The 12,916-nt window shown below is 34.9% G+C and overlaps 1 protein-coding gene and 1 pseudogene across 50 annotated transcripts in view; one reads left to right on the top strand and one right to left on the bottom strand.

Moving 5' to 3' along the window:
• The window catches only part of RIMS1 (regulating synaptic membrane exocytosis 1), a 494,019-nt gene that overhangs the window by 407,752 nt on the left and 73,351 nt on the right, over positions 1–12,916 (top strand). The gene's annotated exons all lie outside the window — the stretch shown is intronic.
• On the bottom strand, positions 211–3,323 carry LOC111547429 (annotated as a pseudogene).

Genomic DNA, 12,916 nt, shown 5'->3' with positions numbered 1-12,916 from the left:
AAACAGAGGCATGACTGACCAGGATCAGGGTCATGCCCAGCTGGGCCACAGCCATGCGTGGGGTAGTCCAGTAAATACTGTGGACGCTCAGCAAGACTGCTGCCTGGTGGTTTGAGTCTGCTGTGGTCACAGACACCCTCCTGGCCTTGGCTCCCTATCAACAAGCTGGGGTGGGAGGTGGAGAGAGGAGGAGCCCCTGCCTTAGGAGCCTCATGGGCTGCACCAAGAGAGCAACCAGCCTGGGGCAGGAGCCACCAGGTCCCAAGGGTGACTGACCCAAATGTCATAGATGCTTTTGTTGGGTGGCACCTCCTGGAAGAGGACATCTAGATCCCAGAGCAGTCCTAGGGGTCCTCAGGTTTCAGAGGCCACCCCCCAGTAGGCAGGGCCAGTTGATAGTGGACACTGGGGGCAGTAGGTGGGTGATGGTGCCAAGGACATTACCACATTGGGAGTGTAGATAGGCAAGTAGGAGGTGAGCAGCTGCCCCTAGAGGGAGGCCCTGTGTTCCCCAATGGACAGCCACCCAGGAACTGAGGTGTCCTGCAGTAAGTGGAGAGACTAGGCCATAGGCTCTGTGGAGAAGGTCAAGGGCCCCATGGCTCCCTGCTGCGAAGCCTTCCCCTCCATTCTTATGGGGCTGGGAAGGGGGCAGAGGGGCCACAGAGGCCTCTCAGAAGAGGGCAGGGGTGGGGTGGACACCACCTCCTCCCCACTGCTCCCTGTGCCTGAAGGAGCTGGGCTGCTGTATGGCACTAGACCCGACCAGGGTGCCTCCTCCCCAGAGTCCCCTAGCAGGGACTTGATGCTGAAGCCCTCGCTGGGTGGCAACAGGGGACTGGGCGCACCTTGCAGCAAGTAGGGCCCCAGGTCCTTGGTGAAGGCTCCGCGTGCACCCCATTTCTGCCAGCACCTACACAGGGCTGTGTTCTGCCACCATAGCCACTCTGCTGGGATCAGGCTTATGTCGACCGCCCAGAAGTTCCCCTTGGCCTTGGGGCTTTGCAGGGTCCACAACTATACATTTAGTAAAATTTGGCATTTGATGTCAGTAGGCATAATAATCAGTAAGCATATACTGAAAGGAATATTATTCTATTTATTTGAGGGTTTTAAAACAATGTAGGTTAAATTATTTGATATTTTAAGTTGTTATAGCAAATATAGAAGTTAATATCTTCTGGAATATCAATCTTGATATTACAGTTATGTTTGAAAAGTGTCAACAGACACATGAAAAAATGCTCATCATCACTGGTCATCAGAGAAATGCAAATCAAAACCACAATGAGATACCATCTCACACCAGTTAGAATGGCAATCATTAAAAAATCAGGAAACAATAGGTGTTGGAGAGGATGTGGAGAAATAGGAACACTTTTACACTGTTGGTGGGATTGTAAACTAGTTCAACCATTATGGAAAACAGTATGGCGATTCCTCAAGGACCTAGAACTAGATGTACCATATGACCCAGCCATCCCACTACTGGGTATATACCCAAAGGATTATAAATTATGCTACTACAAAGACACATGCACACGTATGTTTATTGCGGCACTATTCACAATAGCAAAGACTTGGAATCAACCCAAATGTCCATCAGTGACAGACTGGATTAAGAAAATGTGGCACATATACACCATGGAATACTATGCAGCCATAAAAAAGGATGAGTTTGCGTCCTTTGTAGAGACAAGGATGCAGCTGGAAACCATCATTCTTAGCAAATTATCACAAGAAGAGAAAACCAAACACCGCATGTTCTCACTCATAGGTGGGAACTGAACAATGAGCTCACTTGGACTCGGGAAGGGGAACATCACACACTGGGGCCTATCATGGGGAGGGGGGAGGGGGGAGGGATTGCTTTGGGGAGTTATACCTGATATAAATGATGAATTGATGGGTGCTGATGAGTTGATGGGTGCAGCACACCAACATGGCACATGTATACATATGTAACCTGCACGTTATGCACATGTACCCTAGAACTTAAAGTATAATAAATAAAAAAAAAAAAAAGAAAAGTGTTATAGAAAATAATTTCAAGTGCCCCTTATTTCACAATATTTCTTCAATTCAGTAAGGGAAGACAGGATAAAATTCAAAAGTAATCCTTGGATTTTTGTGATAGCATATGAAAAGCACTTAACTACAAAATTGCTTGCTATTTTAATAGCTAAAATCAATGAAACTTTTATATGCTCACTAATTATTATGCCTACTAACATCAGATGTAATCAAGAGTGAACATCAGGGATTATTATTATTATTTTATTTCTTTTATTTTAGCTATCCACACTTAGTTTTGCCTGCCTGTCTGTTGTACTATGGAAAAACAAAGTTTATTGAGATCTACGAAAATACTAAAAAAGAGAAGAAAATATTTTGGAAATTAGATGACAAGGAAAGATGAATCTGAACACAGTGAAATATACTAAATATATGAGAAAAAATCTATTTTAGTTTTTTTTCTAGTGTTTTGTTTTATAACATTTTGATAGTTCAAGGTTGATGAGACATTCCCACTACTTTCCTGTAAATAGATTAAAGCTGGACAGAAAGAATGTGACCTGTACCCTTTAAAAAGACTCTAGATATATGGCAAATATATTAATAAATTATTGTATTATACTTACTAACATATCATATGACTGAATCAATCACTGTGCCATATATATAAATGGGCATTGTTATATTCATAGTGGCATTGTTATATTCATACTATAATCAAAATACTGCTTGAGCTATGAATACATGTAACCCAAAAGTCTTGATAATAGCCAAATACATAACTTTTGGGACAGGTAACTTTTCCTGGTTAGGTTCTTCCTTCCAAACCATTTAAGGCTGCAGTTTGAAGTAAGCATCACTGGTACAGTTTGAGACAGCTGCAGAATGCTTTGTTTTTAACTTTATACTCTGTGAGTTTATTATAAATTTACTAACATATGTTTAATCAAATTCTGGGAACTTCAGTGACATGTAAGGTGAATTTTACTGTATAATAGACAATGACAATGGTCAGTTATAATAAAGTTTTCAAAATTTAATACAAACCAATAATATCAAGATGGGGTTATATTTGTAGATATGACCCTGCACAATTAGATCTTAGAGACTGTTACCTTAGAGAAAATAACTACATATTGTTTATGGTGTTTTAAAAGCACATTGTGCAACATCTCATTATTTGTAGAAATCTAATTTCCTGTAGCTTTATTTTCTTTCTTAGACTAAATTAGATTATTTTTGTAACATATTGAAGTCTTCTTAAGCTAATCATTTTGCCATTGGATAGCTAATACGGCATTGAACATCGTTAATATAACTGGTCTTTGTAGTAATTACAACATGTCAAAAAAAAAAAAAAAAAGATCAAATAAGTTGCCCTTGAGGAAGACCTCATGTGCTGTAAATGTGTGTTTATATGTTTATGTTTGCATATTAGAAAACCAAATGCTTATTATGAGCCTAGCAATGTTATGTCAATTGGTAACTAATTGTTTTAATGTTTTAATGGTCCCCAGGCATGAACTCTGGTTATCAACATTAAATACCCTCTCTTTGGGCAAGTATTCATATTTCTACAACAATTAATATATTTGGAATATATACAATATCCTTTAGTACTCCAAATCAGTGCTTCCCAAATATCTACTTGATGTGTCACTTTCATAAGTTTTTCCATAGCTTCTATATTATTACATTTTAATGTAAAAGAATATTGTTATTTATTAAGTATCCTTTATAAGTAGACCAGGTATTCTGATAGGTGACTTATATGCAGTATCGTTACTGCTAAAGAGCCCTGTCATGTAATTGCTAGTAATCTCATTTCACAGATAAAGGTAAAGCAGCCTGTTGAGTTCACATGACCAGTAAGTGGTAGAGCCAGAATTGAGAAGCTGCTAGCCCAGCTCAAAAACACTCTCCTCCATTTAACCTGAACTTTTTTTGTAATTCGTAATGCAATATTTAAGATACACAAAATGTATGAATAATAATAAAGGCTTAGGTAACTACCGCCAAGCTTAAAAAATCAAATATTACCATTGTATCTGAATCTCATTTTACCTTTCCAAATCAGTCACTTTGTATTTTAGGCCCAGTCTTTCACTGATCTAAATGCTGCTCTGTCCTTTGTCAAGACTTTACAAACACTAAGTCTGTTTCTAGCCTGCATTTGTTTGGTGTATCTAATGTCTATTCCTGTACTAAAACCACTCTGTCATAATTCATACAGCTTATTGATATAATTAATAATACATACCATAGTAGTGCAAATTTGCCTGTTTTATTCTTCTTCTTTCTTTTTTTTTTTTTTTGAGAAAGGGGTCTTGTTCTGTCACCCAAGCTTAAGTACAGTGGCACAATCACAGCTCATTGCAGCCTCCACCTCCTGGCTCAATTAATCCTCCCACCTCAGCCTCCCAAGTAACAGGGACTACAGGTGCATGCCACCACACCTGGCTAATTTTTCTTTTTTTTTTTTTCTGGTAGAGATAGGGTTTTGTCATGTTGCCTAGGCTGGTCTTGAACACCTGGGCTCAAGCAATCCACATACCTCAGCTTCTGAAAGTATTGGAATTACAAGTGTGAGCTACCATGCCCAACCTTATTCTTGTTCATTAGCAGGAGTGTCATGGCTGTTTTTGTCCTTTGTTCTTACATATTGATTTTAGAATAAGTGTATCAAGTTCCACAGAATAAATCCTTAGTTTGGAACTATATCAAATGTATAAATTGATTTATGGGTAATCAGAATCTTTAGAAGATTGCGCCTTCCAACACCATATATCTCAATTGATTTTTTTAATGTCTCTCAGTGAAACTTTACATTTTTCTCAATAAAGTTTATGCATAGCTGTTGTAGATATAATTATACATACTATATATTTTTGATGTCATGATTGGCATCTTTTTTTATATTTTCTGCATGTTGCTTTTATAAGAATGAAATTCATTGTTCTATTTTTTCTAATACTGTATTATTATAAATAAGTTTAACTTTCCTTCCCTTGAAATGTGGCTTTATCTTTATCTCACCAATTTTGGTTTGTAATATATTCATTTTTTATGTAATTTTAAGTATATTTAAATTTCATCACATTTTAATTTCCCTTTTATTTATTAATTATTTAGAAGTAAGTCTTTAAATTTCCAAAAGTATAGAGTTTTTTTTATTTATTTCTAACTTAACTGCCTTAATGGCATTGTGGTCAGAGTGTGTTTTGTTTGATATTGATTATTTGAAGTTTTTGAAGTTTGATCTGTCACCTACTTTTTGGGTCATTTTTGTATATATTATACATGTGGTTGAGAAGAATGTATATCTCTAAATCTTCAGTTGGAGTTATCTATATATCCAATACATGAAGCTTATTATCCAAACCATTCAGAACTTCAGTTGTTTTACTACTCTTTTGCCTATTTGATTTGGTATTTACTGAAAATGCTCAGTCAGAATCCATGAAGAGGAGTTGTCAACTTTTTTTTTATTCTCTTCTTCTTATATGAGATACTTAATTAGGTTCAAGTTCAGAATTTCTTTTGTCTTTCTGGCGATTTAACCTTTTATTATTATGTAATAAATCTCTTTATTCCTATTATTATTTTGTTTTAAAGTCAGTTTTCCTACATGATAACACAAGCTATTTTCAGTTAGTGTTCAATCTAACTATTCACTGTTCACATCTTTTTGTGTCAACTTTTCTGTGACCAATGTGTTATACTCGTGTAAACAGAAAATAGCTAGTCTTAATTTTTTTCTAACCACACAATCTCTATCATTTAATTTGGCTAGCTTATCAATTTGCATTTATTTTGATTTCTTATAGACTTGGAATTATTTCTATATCGGTGTATGCTTTTAATTTTTCTTATTCTATTTTTTCTCTTTCCTGATTGTTTTTAAATTGAATTATTTTTCTTTCATTTCCCCCCTCCATTACACTGGAAATCATGCAGTTTCTGTGATTTTTACTGACTAGTTTCTGAAGTTTATAAATTGTGTTAAGTAGTCAATTTGAGGTTAATAATTACCTCTACTTCCTCCTAAGAAAAAAAATGACTGTCATATGCTTAGCTGTGCTACTGTCCCTCCCACATTTGCATATTCTTGTACAAAGTTTTAATTATAGATTGATTCATTTTCCCCTTATTGCATGTTATTTTTTTAAATGTCTTACAGTAAACCATATGCATTATAGTTTCTTTGCTAATCATTTTTCATGCATCTTAGACCTTCATTCTGGATCATTCTCCTCTCTGAGAAAAGTACATTAGAAAGCCACCAGTGAGGTTCTATGAGAGCTTAGACTGAGATGCACATTTTTCCTTGTTCTTTAAGAGTCTTGGCTCATGAGGATTTCTGTTCTAACTCCTCAGTAGATCTGCAATATTTCCAAAGACATTCATCATTCACTTTCCAACCTGTTTTAGTTCTCGTTTGGTTTTTGGCTAAGGAGATAATGCCTTTCTTTCTTGTGACCTCAAGTTTGTATTTTAACAGGCATTTGGTGTAATTTTCCCATCATAATGAATAGGCATTTGGAAGTGAAAGGATTTTTTGGAATCAGAATATATCATCTACCATACTGCCAGAAATAGTTCGTATTTGGTGTGTTACCATTTAAAAAAAAATTTTTTTTTTACATTTGCTCACTTGAAAAGGATAATATTTTTTAAAAATTAATAAATAAGAAAAAACATGTAGGTGTGAAAAGCAAGAAGGATCATGGCCCTAGAGACTTTATCCCAGGTTAGATGGCAAATGCCAAGGCAGAGCAAACAGAGTTGGATCTTGAATTGGAAGTAATATCTAAGGGGCTTAAAAAAAAATAACAATGAAGAACATAGAAGGAGATGGTGAAGGGAGCCAAGAACTGTAAAACTTTCGGGAAAGAAGAGAGCACCAGCAGAGACAGGACCATTTCAGTCATGAGGTGGAATGGAAGCGGGGGATGAAGAACTAATGTGGGAGGTAAAGGTAGATACAGCTCAAACTAAGAAAGAGATTCTGAAGTCTCAGAGGATAATTGAATATAAGGAAGAGGAATGAAGTGAGTCTGAAGTTAAGGGAGTGGTTAGTGATTGCTGAATAAAGAGCATCTTGTGATCAGAGTTCCCATGCCAGGACAATGTGAATTCTACCAAGCCTGCCCTTAAAGACTGCTTTTGACTCAGATGTGAATCTTTGGTTCCGTCAGCTATGGCTCAGTACTTTTACTAACCAATATTGAGAGCTTCATTCAACAAGTGTACAACTTCTTTAGACCTTGATTTTTTTTTTCACTTATTTGTACATTTATTCATTTACTTATTCACCTGTCATTTATTGGGTATGTCTTATATGCAGGTGCTGTGTACTATCTGGTATAAAACAAAACATACATGATTCCTAGATCTATGTTTTTAGTGGATTTTCATACAAATGTAATAATAATATTAAATGTATATTCGTCTGAAAAATGTGAATCATACCTGCCACTCCTACCTTGCAGGACTGAGAATAAAATGAAATAGTGTATATCAGAATACTTTGAAAATATAGCATTGTGCTTTATAACTCAGTTACTGCATACATGGTATAAAGTATTAGATTAATTACTTTATGCTTTTAAAAGTCATCTTTGATGGCTTTTACATAATGTTTTATATGGCTAAAACATAATATAGTGCAACAGCATTTAAAATTTGAATTTTGATTACTAATATTTAACTTATCCACTTCACGGTGCTTCATGGTGAGCTGGATGAATTTAACTGTTGAATTTGACACTTGAAGAGCTCAGTTTTATTAGAGTGGTTTTCAGAGTTATGCCCATGGACTGTTGGTGTTCTGATAAACCTTCTTGTCTCCAAGAATTGCCTGATAGACAGGAGAAAACTGTCCAAGGAGCAGGAGGAAAACTAAACGGGCAGGAGAATTCCTAGACTGCAGGACTTCAGCAACTTCAACTAAAGCAGTTCTACTGGTATTTGTTTAATACAACAGAAGTTTGTGAAGTAGTTTATTTTTAAAAAAGGAAGCTAGGCACTGCTACTTTAAAAACATATTGTAAACCAAAATATATGGCACAGTAAATTCTAGTGCTCTTACTTCCGAGGAGAAAATTAAAATATGAGATGTGGTTCTACTTCTCTAGTTATTACCTATTTTTAAAATTCAGATAGTACCATAATTTGGCTGAAGGATTATGCAATGTGTAGTGAGACTTCAGTATAATACACTAAGAAAAAACAAATTTCAAAGAAAAAGAAAACTAGTAGATTGTTCTATATTGGTCTTAGTTGGTCTGTTTTTCTACTATATCTTATGTTTACTATACACTTGGTATATGAGATAGATTAAATACTTGTTATTTTTTTTTAGCATTTTAGCTTTAAATAACATTATATAGATTGTCCAAAGAAATATATATTATTTCCAAGCTCATTACTTCAGCTTGTACAGTTAATAGACTTTATACTACTCTTTTTATACAACTCTTGATATCTGTTCAATTTAAAGCAATATAGGAAAAATTTTAAAGTATATTTTTACTTTATCTTTTTTATTCATTTAGAAAATCATTTAAAGCTTTGTTTCTTTGCTCATTTCAACATATGATTACCTTGATTTCAGCTGGACTATCCTAAAGCACAGACATGATAACCGAGTGTGGATTGATTGGTATTTGCTAACTGTATACATACTACTTATGCAGCGTAATGAATAAAGAGAGCATAGACCTTAATGTAGCCCCAAGATGACATACGTGCTGTTTTCTTGTAATTAGTGGAGATATTTTCAAAGTTTTCTGAATCATCTGAAATAATTAGTTGTATTATTTTTTACTTTGTAAACTACAACAGATACATCAAGGCAGCATTTGTGTGTATTCATTAATTTTATGACTTTATTATTTGTAACTCATTTATATAGTTTTATGGTCCATACATGATGTAAGTAATTGTTTTCTCATGTTTTGCTATTCACTGAGTATGTATATCAGCTTTTGTTTAAATATGTATTTGTTTTTGTATGTGTTGCATTTACAATAGAAATACATGAGCATATATATTTTTAACTGGTTACTTGTAAAACAACATTTCTTAGAACAAGTGTGAAAACATTATTGGCTTGTTTAGTATTTGAACAGAATAATTATATACTTTTTACGCCATTATCCACCCAGTTCTCAAGTCAAAAAACTGGAAGCCACCCAGATTTTTACCTCTCCCCAGTCCTCCTCCTAATTCAATGTTTCTCAATCTTTTTTTATTATCACTCCCCTAAGGAATCTTTTAGGTATTCCTTTCCTAATTGGCCTCCCCACGTGAAATTTTAATACTACAGACATACTATTTATATACTGCAAGCCTTTGGAGGACCACTAACCTATTATCTTAAGATTTTTTTTGTTCCCTCTACCTTCACCAAGAATCAGTTATCCCCTTCTGGGGACAGTATCACTCCCAGTGGGAATGAATGTTCAAATGAGTCATCAAGGCCTACTCATTTTACTTCTCAAAGAGACCTCATGATCACAGATTTAAAGTTACAGAGAACAGATGTGTTTACTTACCTCAATTTTATAAGAAGACTAAAAAGACTAAAAACTCCATCTAACGTGAAACTAGGATTTAACCACATCTGTAAATTATAAGCTATAGAAAGCAGTTTTCAAATTCAGTGAAATCTGGACCAAAATGAGAGGAAATGCCAAAAGTAGATGCTTACTTATTCAGCTATTGAACAGAATGTAAAGCTCTCTAAAATAAATACCACAGCTTTAAAAGACCCAATGAAAAATTCCCTTCTAGAACATGTAGGAACTACGGGAAGTTTTTGCCCTGGAGCACCTTGAAACAGTATTTTGTACCTCAGAATAGCAGACTACATGAACTCAGAAGAGGACCATCACAGGTCTGCCATTCTGTGGCAGAAGCAGGGTATTGAGGGACTGTATATAGGAATCAATGTGGCAAAAGCTATTCAGTGTAATTTACAAATAAATTGCTATAGCGTGATTTTAACATGTCTTCATTATGAAACCCCATGAAGATTTTGATAACAACGTAACTGGTCTGCTTCTACCATTCAAAAATAAGCAATAATATGACATGGTCACAGTTCCCCAGGCATGACAGTATAGTTTATATCAGACTAACTTCTCCACATATAAAACTATAAAAGCTAAACAAGAACAAACGATGAACAACAACAGCAAAAACTGTTGGAAGGCATTTGAGAGCAACAAAGCAGGCAGAAATTTGAGTAGTTTCAATTTTTGAAAGGAGGGGAAAACACAGGTAAGTGGTAAATTCATCCTAGTTTCCTCTGAGGTTACTTTCCAGTTTGATGACATGGGATAATAGAGCCTTAAGCAGAGAGCAGTGTTCTTACTTACTAGGCTGAGAAAATAAATTTCATAATTCAGGAACTGACAGAGAAACTGGAAATTGTGAGGGTAGAAAGCTTCAAATTTTGCCGTAGATTTCCCTCATACGTTGACCAATGAGCTGTCTATGCACAGGGAAGGTTCCAGGAAAGCAGACAAAAAGCAGCAGCTGGAAGGCCAAAGAGCCAAGCACAAATTCCAGCAGCTGCCAGTGCTGGGGAGATGGATTGGACTTCAAGTTCCCATAGGTAGATGGGTGTGACAAACACCTTTGGTTCTTTTACGTATCTCAGAAGGGCCAAACTCTAGAAATAACCATTACACTCTGTGAGTAAAAGCAAATCTTTAAACCAAAACTGTACAAGAACAAGACGAAATGTTTCTGTCAAATGAGAATTTTACCTATTTTGGAGGAAAATAATATCATCCAGAGCCTCCACAGGGTTTCATCCACTCAGTTTTACATCTGATTAAAATGTATGAGTCATGTTTAACAACAACAAAAAAGGACTACCTGGCTAAACACTAACAAGAGTTACCAAATGGAGCCTTTAAAATATCTGTGATTAATATGTTAAAGAAATCAAAGGAGGATGGATTATTTAGCAGAGACCTGGAATCCATTTTAAAAAATTAAATTATAATTTAAAAATTTTTTAAAATGTAATAGGTGAGTTTAATGACATGTGAGAAATAGTGAAACCAAGGATTAGTGAACTAATTAGTAGCAAGTATATGAGTTGATGCACAGAGAGAAGAAAGAGAGAGAAATTGGAAGAGAACGTAAACAAGTGGAACCTGATGAAAAATTCAAATGTATATAGAGTCCCAGAAGGAGAGGAAATGACAGAGCAATGCTTGAATACTGAAATACAGACCGATAATTTTCCAGGACTGATAAAAGACATCAAATTACAAATCTGAAATCTTTACATACCCAATAATATATGTAAGAGAGAAAAAAATCAGCATTATTGTAATCAAAGTACAGAAAACTAAAGAAAAACATTTCTTAAAATAATCGCAGGGGAAAAAAGACATAGTATCTTTGGAGAAGCAAAGATATGACTAGCTGAAATTTCAGCAGATATTATGAGACCCCAAATTTGGTGGAATGGCCAGAAGAAAGTTTGCTGAAAGGAAAAAATAAAAATGTCCAACCTGCAATTTTATGTTTAGTAAATATTACCCAGAATTGTCTTTCAGGAAATAAATGAGTACATGCATAGATAGATAGATAGATAGATGGATGGATGGATAGATAGATAGATAGATAGATAGATAGATAGATAGATAAGATAATTCATCACGAGGTGACCAGCACTACAAAAAATACTAATGGGAGTTCATGTAGAAGAAAAGTATCTCCAGTTGGAAGCACTAGCCTTGAGGAAGAATGAAAAACATTGGAAAGAGTTAATAATGATAAAAACAACATCTTGTGGTAGTTAAAACATATGTAGAAGTGAAAAATACATAAAATACCTAAGTGAAAGGTGGGAGGGGAGTAAATGGAAGTAAGTTATTGTACAAATCTTCCATTATTTTGAAATTGGTTAAAATGTATAACTTAAGGAGGATTTAAGTAAGTCAAAGTGCTTATTTTAATCTTTAGGGTAGTCACTAATAGCATAATAGAAGAATGAACAACTCAGATGCTAATAGTTGAGAAAATGTGGAATAATAAAAATACCTAATTAGACAAAAAGGAGAAGTAAAACAACAAACAGATGGGATGACTACAAATAAACAGAAAGTGGTGGACTGAACTATATCTGTATCAATAATTCCATCAAAGTAAATGGACTAAATAAAAATTACCAATATCATAGAATGAAAAGGGACAATAATACATATTATACAGATATATAAATGATATCATAAACAACTTATGCTGGTAAGTTTTTTGATTCAGATCACAGTGAGCAAACTATGGCCAGCAGGCTAAATCTGGCCCACTGCCTATTATTGTGAATAAAGGTTTACTGGAACACATCTATGCCCATTTCCTAATATATTGTCCATGGCTGTTTTCCCACCACAACAATTGAGTGGTTGCAACAGAGTCGGGTAGTTGTAACAGAGTCAGTATGAAATATTTACTGTCTGGCCCTTTACAAAATAAATTTTCCTAACCCTGACTTACAGGAAATATACAAATTTTCTGAAAAGTACAACTTACTAAAAATGACATAAGAATAAACTAAAAATCTGAAGAGTTCTGTATTTAGTTTCTTAAATGATTCTGTAATTGTTTTCAGCCTTTTCACGAAGAAATATCCTGACCGAGGTAAATCCTGATAAATAATTACAAATATTTAAAGAATAAATACTCTGTCTTACACAATTTTTTCCTAAGGAACATTTTGAAACTCGATGATGCCAGCCTTTCCTTGATACATTTGGTAAGGACATTACAAGATAGAAAAAATAGGCCAAAACCCCTCATTAAAATAGAGAGACCCCAAACAAAATTTTAGCAAATTGAATCCAGATAGAGAGAGGGATGATAAATGATGGATGAA

This window comes from Piliocolobus tephrosceles, chromosome 5, assembly GCF_002776525.5.
Source record: "Piliocolobus tephrosceles isolate RC106 chromosome 5, ASM277652v3, whole genome shotgun sequence".
NCBI lineage: Eukaryota > Metazoa > Chordata > Mammalia > Primates > Cercopithecidae > Piliocolobus > Piliocolobus tephrosceles.
Note: the sequence above shows the minus strand (reverse complement) of the source record. Positions and strands in the feature narration are given on the sequence as shown.